At 37.6% G+C, this 13,221-nt stretch overlaps 1 long non-coding RNA gene across 1 annotated transcript; it reads right to left on the reverse strand.

Annotated features, from left to right (window-relative positions):
* Positions 1-1,422: 1,422 nt before the first annotated feature.
* Positions 1,423-5,460, reverse strand: LOC133804644 (uncharacterized). The gene is made up of 3 exons (XR_009878560.1): positions 3,240-5,460; positions 2,645-2,754; positions 1,423-1,707 (listed from the first exon to the last, which is right to left on the reverse strand). It is a non-coding gene; the product is annotated as an uncharacterized LOC133804644 (long non-coding RNA).
* Positions 5,461-13,221: the final 7,761 nt, after the last annotated feature.

Consider the following 13,221-nt stretch of genomic DNA (forward strand, 5'->3'; position numbering starts at 1 on the left):
AATTTAAAGTGGTAAAGTCTCATTTTTCAACTTTTGCCCTGAGTTGAGTTTTTGGCAAAAACTCTTAAACTATCATTCACGTATTCTGTGTCATAAGGATGGGAAATAGGCAAAAGCCTTGCATCAAAAATTGTTTTAGGTTAAGAGAACTAACCTCCCAAAAATTACTTTCCGTTAAGGTTTGAAATTACTACTTTTCAGTTCTTAGGGAAAACTTAGAAAAATTATTTCTCTTAAACCGTGACACAGTTTTCTTTACAATTTTACAGGGGTCCTTATAAATATCTTAAATAATTTCTTTCAAAATTTCATATTTCTTGGGATAGAAAAACTTATTCAAATATGTAAAGTAATCTGGGCAGTGCCTGCTGCCCAGAAGTTTTTCCCATATTTTAAGGTAACTTTGAAAACTTATTCCTCTTACATCGTACCCCATTTCTTTCTAAACTTTTACAGGGATCTGTAAAAATTTCTATATTAGTTTCCTTCAAAATTTCATAATTTTTGAAGTAATAAAACCCATTCAAATATTTGAAGCAATCTGGACAGCGCTTGCTGCCCAAAAGTTTTGCTTCTACATTTTAGGGCAAACTTTGAAAATTTACTTCTCTTAAACCAAAATATATTTTCCTCTACAATTTTACCACGAGTTTTGGCAGAATGTATTTTTACACAAACTTAACAACAATAAGCATTTCTAGCATAACCGTAGCCACATGCATGCATGCAAATCATCAAATCACACAATGTCAACCTTAAGCATAAAATAATCTCCAAAAATCATTAAAATAACCTATACAACCAGATCTACAAATATTAATACAAAACTCAAAGAATAACCATAGATTCACTACTAAATAATTGACGTGGTACCACAGTTTTAAATAATGGTAAGAATGTTCATACAACAATTTTGATACTATTGTATCATGCAGTGTAGTGCCATGTACTAGCAGGTGACAATTGTTCAAATAAAATTGTCGTCTCATGTACCACAGTGGACAAAAGTTGCTGTGAAAATGTCGTCCCCTACAGTACATGATACGACAATTTATGGGCAACTGTTGTAACATGAGACAACATGTTTTAAGCAAATGTTGTGCCATGTGGTACATGAGACGACATAATATTTTGAACTGATGTACCACATACAAAAAATGAGAAAATTTTCCTTGTTTTAAATCTCTACATTCATTCAAAATTTATTGTATATTTCCAGTATAATCCAAACAAATCACCCAGCATACAAAATCAACATAATTCAGTATATTATAAAGCTAAACTTACAAGATTAAAATGTATAATTCTTGCCTTAACTATGTAAATACATCATTGTCTTAACTATGTAAGTATCCTTAAAAATATTAAAATGTAAATACATTCTTGCAAAAAAACTATGTAAGCTTTGATGACAACTAAACATATCTCACAAACTATGAGTATTATAACATTGTACATTAATTAAATCAATTAAGTTACAATATTCAATTTAAACCATAACTATCTCCACTTCGTAAGATTCTTAGTTCTAACTAAAATTTTGAAGTATACACAAGACATAAAAAACTACTAGTCCTTCACACGTTTTACCTAAAAAGTGAACAACAAAACATAATCAAATACACAAAGAAATTAAAGTTTGAAGATAGCTCCACCCTCCAATCCATGATTCATTATGCTCTTGTTTCCATTGTGATATTTTCCCAACTACATAAGAATTTAAATAATTAATACTTAAACACATACTTCATAGTGAACTAAAAGAGTAGAAATAGAAGTAAAAATATTCAGGACAATAACTTCGTAGAAAAAAAAATCATAGATAAGAAATATAAAATGGAGCAGAAATATATTTATCAAAACATGAAAACATTTTATCATTAGTCTGAGTAACAAAGATTCTAAAATATTAAAAGTCCATATTACACCACATCATCATAATATTAATCCTAATCAATGATAAATAAGTCACTTTATAACACTCTTATAAGGTACTGAAGAAAAGTTTATCATAAATAAGAAGAAACAAACAAAGACTTGTACATTCAAGTTATATAAACATATAAATTTCTTGCACTTGCTCCCAATGGTGTTAACTTTCACACTCTTTAGTATTTTAATGTCAAAAATAAAGACCCGGTTAAGCATTAATCGATTAAGACTTTATAAACTTAAGTCATAGAGGTTAAGCAGCATATGAAAATGTTGCAGTGCATGGCTCTAGTAAATAGCTTTACCTTTTCTTGATTGATATATCAATGACTACATATATGTGTGTTAATATCGATGAAAATATCACAAACAAGACAAAGGAAAGAACACAAAGAGAGTTATTCATTATCAGTAATCAATGTAGAGAGCAAATCAGAAACCAAAATTTGCATTATCAAGAACCAATAACAACAAATAAGTATTGCACATAACTCTGACTATAACAAATACTTAATGATAGTGTTGATTTTTTTTTTATTGTCTAATAATCTAAAGTGTATTTTTTTTCATAAAGCTAGAAGAACAAAGAACAAGTTATGAGTAAACACAGTAACATCATGAAGCAATCTTTTATTAAATTTATTTTTTCAATGATCAAAATACGTATATGTGAAGTTAAGCCAGAAAAATGATTAGAGTGTAGTGTACCTACATTGTAACTCAAATCAAAGTAGATATGCATCCACTTTTGTTAATTGTCGACATCGTATAAATTTACAGCAAGAGAACAGAGTATGCGAAATGTACCAAGCATAAAGGTCCCTGCAACAAATTTATCATAATAAAGTAGTCAAGTCAGATGGCTAGTAGTAGATGCTTGTATCATTCTTTGGACATTAAAATTTGGTTTACAAAGGGCCGTTTGGTAAAAAAAAAAAATTTGAACTTTTTAAACACAAAAATAGAAATATTATTTAATTTTTGTTTCTTTATTTTTAAAAAATAAAAATATATTTGGTAACTATTTTTGTTTTTTGCTTTTAAAAACAAAAAATAAATAAACGCGATATAAGGTGTTGATTTGAAGAAACAAAAAAAAAAAAAAGGAAAAATTGAAAACTATTTTTTTAAGTGTTACCAAAGAACACATTTGCTTTGTAGTTTTGTTTTGGCTAATGATGCATTTACATCAAGTACAGAATGGCTTTGTAGTGCTTGCAGATAATATAAACATATATAGATTAAATCATCTAACTAATGGGTTTTCAAATTATGAACAAAATAAAATTAAAAAAAAAAGTTCTTACCTAAAGCTCCATTTTGAACAAATATAAAGCCCAATTCGGAGAAGAACATAGTCTTGCTATATGGATTGTCTTCATGAACCCAACCAAATCATTCATTTCTTCAAAGTTGCACTACAATGAAACCCACATAATAGCAAGAAAAATAGGGATAAAAACTAAAAATAAAAAAAATAAAAAAGATGAGGAGAAAGCAAAAATAAAAAAGACAACAATAACAACCACAAACATTTAATCTCACAGAAAGAAAATTTCCTTTAACTTAATATATAAGATCATATAGATAATAGATAATTTATTTTAACACAAAATAATATATCCATTCTTTATTTTTCCTATTTTGAGTTAGCTTTGGGTACAGAATCGTTTATATTTTGAATAATGTATAACTAACTAATTAATATCTTTCCTCAATACAATATTGAAATTGGTTTAGAAGAAAATTTTAATAAAGATATGTTAAAAAATTATTTTGAAAGGAGTTTGCTTAAAGTTAAGGGTTTATACCTTTTTGGACCCTATATTTTGATAAATTACTTTTTGGACCTTATATTTTGTAAAATGGTTAAAATAGAACTCTAAACTCAATTTTGATGAAGAAAAAATCGAATATAACAACACAGCTTTTAAGCAGAATGATTTTATTTTTATTCTGGATTGTTAGTTTGGTAAATTATTTGTAATTTTAGTTGAGAAAACATTGACCAAAATCGAGTTTAGGGTTCTATTTTAACCATTTTACAAAACATAGGGTCCAAAAAGTAATTTATCAAAATACTGGGTCCAAACAGATAATGAGACGAGACAAAACACAGGTCTAAAAAGGTATAAACCCTAAAGTTAATATGCACAAATAAAAAATTTGATTATTCTATCTAATTTCTACTTAAAAATTAATAAATAGTAGCAAGATGAAGACATACCGAAAACATAATCTATATTTACAAGTTAATAGATATGTTACTTCTAATTTTATTCTAACAAACATTTTATCAAATAGATTATGTCTATATTTCTATATATTTTAGGATATAATCAAACCTAAATTTTAAAAATCCAGTTAAACAAAATGATATAATAATATAGGAATAACCAAAGACAAACAAAAAAACAAGGAGTCATTCTTTTTTTTGTTCAAAAACATTAGAAGATTTATACATACACATAGAGAGGGAAGAATGAAAAAAATAAAAAATGAAAAAAAAACAAGAAACATGCATCTAACCGAACCCAGAGGGAAAAAAACCCAGAGAAAAGAGTTAACATTTGGTAAAAAGAATAGAAAATGTGCCCAAGATTAATGAAACGAATTACAAAAATAAGAGAAAGACATAAATAAAATTCTTAACCAGTGTAAAAGAATGAGCAGTGGTCTATCCTTAGCTTTTCAGAAAAATTAAAATTTGAGATATTGTATCCGAACCACAACCAAACATAAAAACAAATTTCAAATCTTATTGACTAAAGTAAACTTAATATATATATATATATATATTATTCTACCTATGAGCAAAAGATAACAGTTAGAGAGATAAAGATTGAGAGCTCAAGAAAATCACAAATCTGAAGAAGAAAAAACAAGACAAAATGCAAATCCTTAGCTTTTAGAAAAATGTAAATTTGAGACCCAAAATACCAACTTCCACCAACAAACAGATTAGCTTATATATATATATATATATATATATCCAAAATAACAGAGGAAAAAAGAAAAAAGAAAAAAAAGAAAACCATAATAAACTTATTTGGTGAAAGAGGGTCGAAAATGAGACATTTAAAACACTGCGTGGGAAAGAAAATTGAGTAGAGAGTGAGATAAAACAAAAACTAGGTTTCATAAGAAAAAAAATTTACTCATGTACCCGATGAACCTAAGAGTGAGAAAGGAGATGAGTGGAAGCTTGAGGGAGCTTAAGGGAGATCCACACACATACTCGGTGAGTCCAAAAAATTTGAGAGGGAGAGAGTAAGATGTTGTCCATAGGAGAGAGAGAGAGAGAGAGAGAGAGAGAGAGAGAGATGGATGGAGAAATGTGGGAGAAAAAGAGATAGTGATAGAGAGAGGGAGATGAAGGGACGAAAGAGAGAGGAAATAGAAGAATAGAAGAGGGAGGGAGATAGGGTCACAAGAGGTGGCGGCGGCGAGCTGCCATGGCTGTCGAAGGAAGAGAGCGACAGAGTAAGAAAGCAAGAGAGAGAGAGAGAGAGAGAGTGTGGGTATCAGGTTGAGATGTGGGGGGGGGGGGGGGGGGATGATGAACAAATATTTGGGTTTTGTTTTATTTTACTTTCTTTTAAATTTTAGTTATTAATAAAGTTTTAATTAATTAAGTAATACTTTATTTATTGTTATTTTTTTAGGGTTCACTTTGTCTGCCTGAATAATTTTTTAGGGCATGCAAAGTGTGCCCTTAAAAGTCTTTACTAGCTCAAATGTTTTCCTAGTCTTTTAGAACCCACATCAATAATTAGGACTGGCACTGCATATCCTAAAATGTATTTTTAAGAACTTTCACTGAGTGTCCTAAAAGGTCTAGGAAATATTTTTAGGGCTCGTATCTAGATGAGTGCCCTAAAAAAGTGTCATAAAAGCTAATTTTTGAAGTAGTGCCCATTGACGAGTGAGAGAGAGAAATAGAACACGTGCCACCACTTCCATAATTGACAAGCACTCAACCATTCCCCGCCATCGACGCCGGACCTGCAATGAGAAGATAGAAATGGAACGAGAGAGAGAGAAGTTGAGATGGGAGTGAGTTGGGTGAGGGTGTGGCTGGGAGTGATAGTTAGGAGAATAAGATAGGGTTTTGTCATTTTGGTATATATAATAATAAGTTTATTGCAATATTTTAATTAACACTATCATTATCAGTATTGTTATCCATATTTTCCACCTTGGACACGTGGCATGACCAAACAGGTTTCATGGGCTCTCGGGAGAGGCCCAGGCCCAACCAGGGCCCAACGAAAAATGAACAACAAAACCCTATCAGCCATACCATGCCAAGCACAATAACTAGCGAGTAGCACGAGCATAGTAAAGGGGCTAGAAAAGAGATGTAGATTGGAACCACCTTCCCAAGCACACCCAATCTCTATCCTCCGGGATTTAGATTATGGTGGCGGACGGTCCATTCCAAGAGACAGATCCCATCAAGTGGGATCTAGATGAAGTCTCCAGGTCCATCCAAAGACATTCTAATTTTCCATTAGGATGTCCTTCGATCCTTCATCGTTAGCTGATGTCAGTCTTGGTAAATGAACCTAGACATTAGTAAACGAACCTAGACCATACGACTGAACCATAGGGAATGTTTTAAGGAAAAGTTCATGCCGGTCTTTAATTTTTACACGAACAGGTGACCTAAGACTTCACTCTTTGGTCACTTGGGGGGTTGGACCATTTTTACAGTCCATGATTAAAAACAAAAAAGGATGTAAGGCACAAAGCCCAGTCCAAATCCAGATTCGTACGGTCTGGGGGGTTTCAAAACCCAACTCCCAAAAGATAGGTCCAAACTTAACATGGTCCAGGATAAGTCTAACCTTTATTTATTGTTTCCCTATAACGATTCAGGACCGTTGGAACTTGAATCTTAGGTTTAAATTGATTAAATTTAGTCTTGTAAACGGTCCAGGTCGTTGAAACCTGAACCTCGGGTTCAAGATAAGTTAATCAACTAGTTTCTACATAAGTCATATCTTTAATGGTCCAGGCCGTTAAAACTAAGTCATATTAGAAAAGTCCATAACGGTCCAGGCCTTTGGAATAAGTATCATAGATTCGAGGTAAATCAGTTAAATTATATTTGGTAAGTCCAAAACGATCCAGGTTGTTGAAACCCGATCCTTGGTTTCAAGATAAGTTAGTCAACTTCCACATTATTTATCCTAATGGTCCTAGCCATTGGAACTAGGACTCCACATCTAAAGAATTCATGCATAGCGGTAAAACACTTAGTGGCTTTTTTAAGAAATATATGAGTATAAAGCGGGAAACAAAGGTGTGCAAGGATAAAAACACATATAATAACAAGATGATAAGATAAACAATTGTCATAAGTGCATCCGCGCCCATAAAAAATATGTTCACAAAAAAAAAGGAGAGAGGAAGCCCCAAACAAAAATACAAAGGCTTAGGCCTGGGGTTCGTTATGATCCAAGACATTTGGAGCGTTTTCATCCTGTTGATCCCCAGCAAGGAGCTCCACGTCTTCTTTTTCCTTAGACTCAAACTTGGCCCTTTTCACAGCCAGATCCAGGTAGAGGAGGAGATTCATATTCTTGTCCTGGAGCCAGACCATGTAAATGGCTTCGTCAAAAGTGGCTGCCAGAAACTCGCCAGCCTGCTCCTTCTCCTTGCAAGCCTCCTCGCTCCGTTTGAACTCCATCTGGGCTTGGACCTCCAAAGCTTGTATTTGAGCCCCGAGAGATGCCAACTTTTCCTGCTCTTGACGAAGTTGGGCCTCAGCTGCCTCCAAGAGTTCCTTGGTCGAAGCCTCCGAGCCGCAGGCACGGGGCAGTTCTGCCTCCAGGTTGTCCACCACCTTCTTGTGGTCAGCATCCTTCCTGGATGAACCCGAGCAGTCTCCTTGGTGAGGGCCTCCCTGGTAGCTTCTCCCTAGTTGACGGCCCCCCTCCAGCTCCATCTGAGCCGTCTCCAACTTCATGGCCATCTCAGCCACCAGGTCTGCATTTCTATGAGTCAGCAAGGCATCCTGGAACAAAACAAAGTTAGAAACAACACAAAAAGACAATGAATGTAAAGACACCGTCGTGGCCTAATGACGGATGGCTTGGGAGATGAAAAAGGCATCATTGCTAGCCAATGTGGCGTAGCATTTTATCTGAAGAGTGGACATGGACGTCCCCACCTAGGCCAGTAAGTCTGCAGCAAACGGGATCGTGTCCTGCCCCAACTTAGGCTGAAATCCAATCTTGACTCCCAGCCGATCTATGATCTGCTGGGGGCATTAAAGGCCTTTGGATGTCCGGAGAATTCCACTTTCCAACAAATGATCAGGGCTCAGACTACCTCGTCCCGTTTGTCGCGCCCCTCATCCCGGGCTTGGGAGACCATCTTCATTCTTTCCTCTAGGACGATTGAGTCCCCTTCCCTAGGAAAGGTCAGGTTGATGGGAAGTTCAAGAGCATCCGGGAACTCCAGCGTAATAATAAGACTTTCACCAGAAGAATGTTCCTCGGTCACGATGAAATCCTCCTTTGTCTTGGCCTTCTTGGCCCGCTTTCCGGACCACGTGGCAACAGAGTTCGTCTTCCTTTTATTTTCCCCACCTCCTTCTGAAGGCTCCTGCTCCAAGTTTATGATTTGGAGAGGAGCAGGATGAGATAGATGCTGCTTGTTGTACTCTAATTTTAGCTCGAGTCATTCACTCAGTTTGGGTACAGCGGGCAAATAAATATACGGAGAAATAACAAAGGGAATGATATTTGCTTATTATCCACATAAGCAACTCCAGTTTCACATGGGCACGTGTGGTGTTAGGCGTCCTGGGTTTAACCCGAGCTATAAACACGAAGGTTGTGAAGTGTGAGCTCATAATATTCAAACGATATTCAAAATACGAGCTTGGAGGGGATGTTCGGCTCATGCTAATTCGTATGTATTGCATACTCAAGGATCCCTGGAGACTCGGAATCCCATTATACGGTTATTTATGACCAGGCTGTCATATTTAATGTCCCAGATATTAGGAGAACATTTACTGTATGATCAAATCCTATCACAATATAAAAGGGAAGTATACGTATTAAATGTAATAAATATGTATATGCGTGATTGACTCACGCGGTTACCCAAACCTATCCATGGAATTTCTCTATAAATACTGAGAATATTGGACAGGAAAAGGGGCCATTATTATGTACTACTGAAACTCTGCCAAAATAGAGAGTGAAACAGCAATAATATAGACTCATGGACTAGGTGGATTTTAACCACTGAACCACGTAAAATATTTGTGTTCTTGTGAATTCATTTCATTTTTCATTACGGTTTATAACTAAGCATTAATCTGCCTTATAATTTCTTAATACACTGTTGGTGAAAAACCGCATCAACACTGCTCAACAGGTGCCATAGGAGCCGAGACGGCAGCTTGAACTCCCTCTAAAGCCTCTGTGGCCGATTATTAGTCCCCAAGTATCAATTCAAAGATCTTCTTCTTGGTCGAGTCCTTGGCGGCCTTCTTCCCTGATGCCTTGGCCGCAGCAGCCCTGGACTCAATCAGCTCCTTCATCTTGGCCACGGGATCAGACATGTCTGGTTCACTTGAAATAACAGTAAAATACAGATTAGTAACAAAACGAGAAGGACAGGAAAATACAAGAGAAATATGCAAGTCAAAGTCCTCCAGGACAGACCCTTATGTATGGAATGGGCCTAACTTAACTCTCTTAGGGAAAAAGCATGAATTTGATCCACCATGTCATCCGGGTCCAAAAAGTTACCATATTGAAGGAACTAGGACGAATGCATGAGGGTCAACGTGTCCACGACAATGGGGCAAGGAAGCGCCACGTTGCTAACAGTCCCGGTCAAATAATCCCAGTAACGTGTCTGCGTCCACCTTGACAATGGCCTCCACCGCCTCAATGTGAATGAGGGACTGTTTTTCCTTCAGGGCAGGGTCCCTCTCGCATTGCAAACCCCAAAAGTTGGGGGCGTCTATCGACTGATGGGTGGCAATCAATCTAGTCAGTCAAAGATTCTCCATTGTCACGAACCCCCCTACGTCCAGATCTTCGGCATTGGTGGTGGCATATATCTTCTTTCAGTCCAAGATGAACTTGGTTAGCCAGGTTTGGGCATACGGACCTGTTCACAGGAACGTGAGTATCCGATAAATAAAACAAAGGACGAGAAGAAGAATGGGGAAGGATAACTTACCCACGCGCTAAAAGTCCAACACCAAAGTGGGGTTCTTCTCCGGAAGGACCCGGATGTCATAAACCAGTAGTGTCTGACATTCGGGTGATGTTTCCAGGAGCTGTATGGAGCCGGACTGACATCATGACTCTTCAACCTATAAAACCCATCTCGCATTCTATCCTTTAAGTTCAGCTATGGCTCCAACCAATAATAGTACAACACCTCTGCGAGGATGGGCTCCGGGATCTCCTTCCAGGCGCAAAATACACGCGATTCTGCAAGAAACTTGTACGCCTGGGGTAAGAGCTAGAACGTCGCGATCCCCACAAATTTGAGAAATCGTGCATAGAAGTTGTGAAGTGGGAGAATGGCTCTCGCACTAATATAGTTAGTGCTCCAGGCCCCGAATATGCCCACTCCACTGTGGGACTTTGTTTCCTTCCGAGACAGTCTGTTGAAGAAAAGCCCTAGAGTCGATTTTATCCTGAAGGATTTCTCCAGCTCATTCAACATCCAGTAGTTTCGGAACTCGTTTACGTCCGTGTCCATTACCCACGTGTTGCCAGTGGGAATCTTTTGCACTTCCAGGATGATGGGGCCCGCATTTACTACATCTTCCGGGTAGAGAGTGATGCCACAACCCATGATCAAAGACCTATAAGCGACAAGAAAAGCAAGAACCAAGCAGCCAACACCAAAACCAAAAAAATGGTTAAGGTACGGCGATTCTCCTAAACTGCTTGGAGAGGTCCCCTCCGGACATAGATCCGAGAACAATTGAGGTCCCAGGAGCATGAGTCAGGAACTAAAGGAGAAATATTGTAGCAAAAGGAATCTAATTTACCCTGATGGTTTTGAGGCGTCCGGGTTCGATGTTTCAGAGCAGTCCAGCTCGCTCCATCGATCAGTTTATCTACGGAATGAAGTTACCTAGAAAGTTCCCTATTTTTTCATTACTACCACTACCTAGAACCACCCTGCACAGTGGTCGCAGCCTTAACGACCACATTGTCGCGAAAACAACGTGGTAATAAAAATAATGAAGGAAAATAAGGAATTGACCCGAAAACTTACTGAATAAACGTGGATCTGGGATTTGTTGATGTACGAGCAACAACACCGGCAGAAATTTTAGCTTGAACTTGAGGAGGCAATACAATAGTTCATCAATGTTCTTAGAAGGGTCGTCTAGGACAAAGCTATCTTCTTGATGAACGAAGGAGGGCTTCGTCGGAAACAGGTGGGCTCGAAAATGCAACACCCGTCGGAGAAGTTCGTTTGCGATTTCGGACATTCAAAGTTGTTGCTCTCTGGTTTGAGAATTTAGAATCAGTAAATGTGTGGAAGGGAGCCTATTGAGGTATTTATAGGAAGAAAATCTCATGTTCAATCCAACGGTCCACATAGAATGCCGCCAAAAGATCCACATCCAACGATTCTGGATGGCCCAGGCGCATTATCTAGCCTAATCAAGTGCTAAATCGTGGATTTGTCAATCCACGATTCACGCCTCTCTCATCCAACAGTCCACATTGAAAATCCCAAGACAAATCTCATTTGACGGTTCTGGACCATGCAGAAGCATTAAACAACCCACTCGAGTGCTAAAAGCACCTTTTCGTATATATGGGACACTTCGAGAAATGCGCTGGCATCCATCAGTCACCTAGAACATCAAAAGATTCTCCCAAGAATATTTGGGCGCGAGTGGCACAAATGTACCATCTACCTGGAGATACATGCCTAGGTTAGTGGGAATTCGAAGGTTGGGGATTAACCAGTTAGCCCCCAAGTAAATGAACCTAGACTTAGGTAAATGAACTCAGGTCTTGGTCAACGAACTGGGACATAGGTAAATAAACTGAGAAATAGGTGATTGATCCGAGATAAAGAAGGCAAGTCTCCACCATGTAAACATGGACAAAGACTTGGGGGGTAAATGTTATCCATATTTTCCACCTTGGACACGTGGCATGGCCAAACAGGTTTCATGGGCTCTCAGGAGAGGCCTGGGCCCAACTAGGGCCCAGTGAACAATGAGCAACCAAACCCTATCGACTTGGACCATGCCGAGCCCAATAACTAGCAAGTATCACAAGCATAGTAAAGGGGCCAGAAAAGAGATGTAGACCGGAACCACCTTCCCAAGCGCACCCAATCTCTATCCTCCGGGATTTAGATTAAGGTGGTGAACGGTCCATTCTAGGAGATGGATCCCATCAAGTGGGATCCAGATGAAGTCTTCGGGTCCATCCTCAACATTCTAATTCGCCATCAGGATGTCCTTCGATCAATCATTGCTAGCTAATGTTCGTCCTGGTAAATGAACCTGGGTCTTGGTCAATGAACCTGGACATTGGTAAACAAACCTGGACCACACGTCTTGGTGTAGCAAGCTTAGTTCTTCCCACAGCTGACGTATCCCTTAGAAATCTGGCAGTTGGTCTCCCTAACTGACCTGCAGAATGGGGTACAGACGGAACTTATGATGTTCCTAGGAAACGGTACTGCCACTACTCTGATAGATCCTGTCCCCAGGATCCCCTTGGCAGCCCACGCAGACCAGTCTGCACTAACAGACAAAGGGCAGCTGTAAGGCTCTACTACGCTTAAACCGGCAAAGTGGGCCTAGTTTAACGACTTGTTTACATGTTACACTCTTGTATTATAGCTTCGTTGGAGAGCATTTATGATTATATTCTTATTGGGCCCGGATTAATCCGGCCCAAGTCACATGACTACCTATAAATAGGGTCATTCGTGCACTGTAGCAAGGGATATGATTTTCTCTTGTATGCAAAAATGCTGCTGAACTTGTAGAAAACATCCATTGTTAAACTCTCTAAAACTCAATACTAGTTACTCGTGAGCTAAGGCCCATTAATGCCCCAACCACGTAAAAACTGTGATCTTGTTCATTTCTTAGCCTTTCTTTGTAGCTCTTATTTCTCAATATATTTATAGTTTCTGAAAAACTCGGTAAACAAGTATATATATATATTTCTTTTATCATTTATCAGTATAGTTTTTCAAACTTCTATTTTACTAATTAATATTTCAAATATAATATAATTATTTTATACATATGACCAC

The sequence above is a fragment of the Humulus lupulus genome, chromosome X, assembly GCF_963169125.1.
Source record: "Humulus lupulus chromosome X, drHumLupu1.1, whole genome shotgun sequence".
NCBI classification, from domain to species: domain Eukaryota; kingdom Viridiplantae; phylum Streptophyta; class Magnoliopsida; order Rosales; family Cannabaceae; genus Humulus; species Humulus lupulus.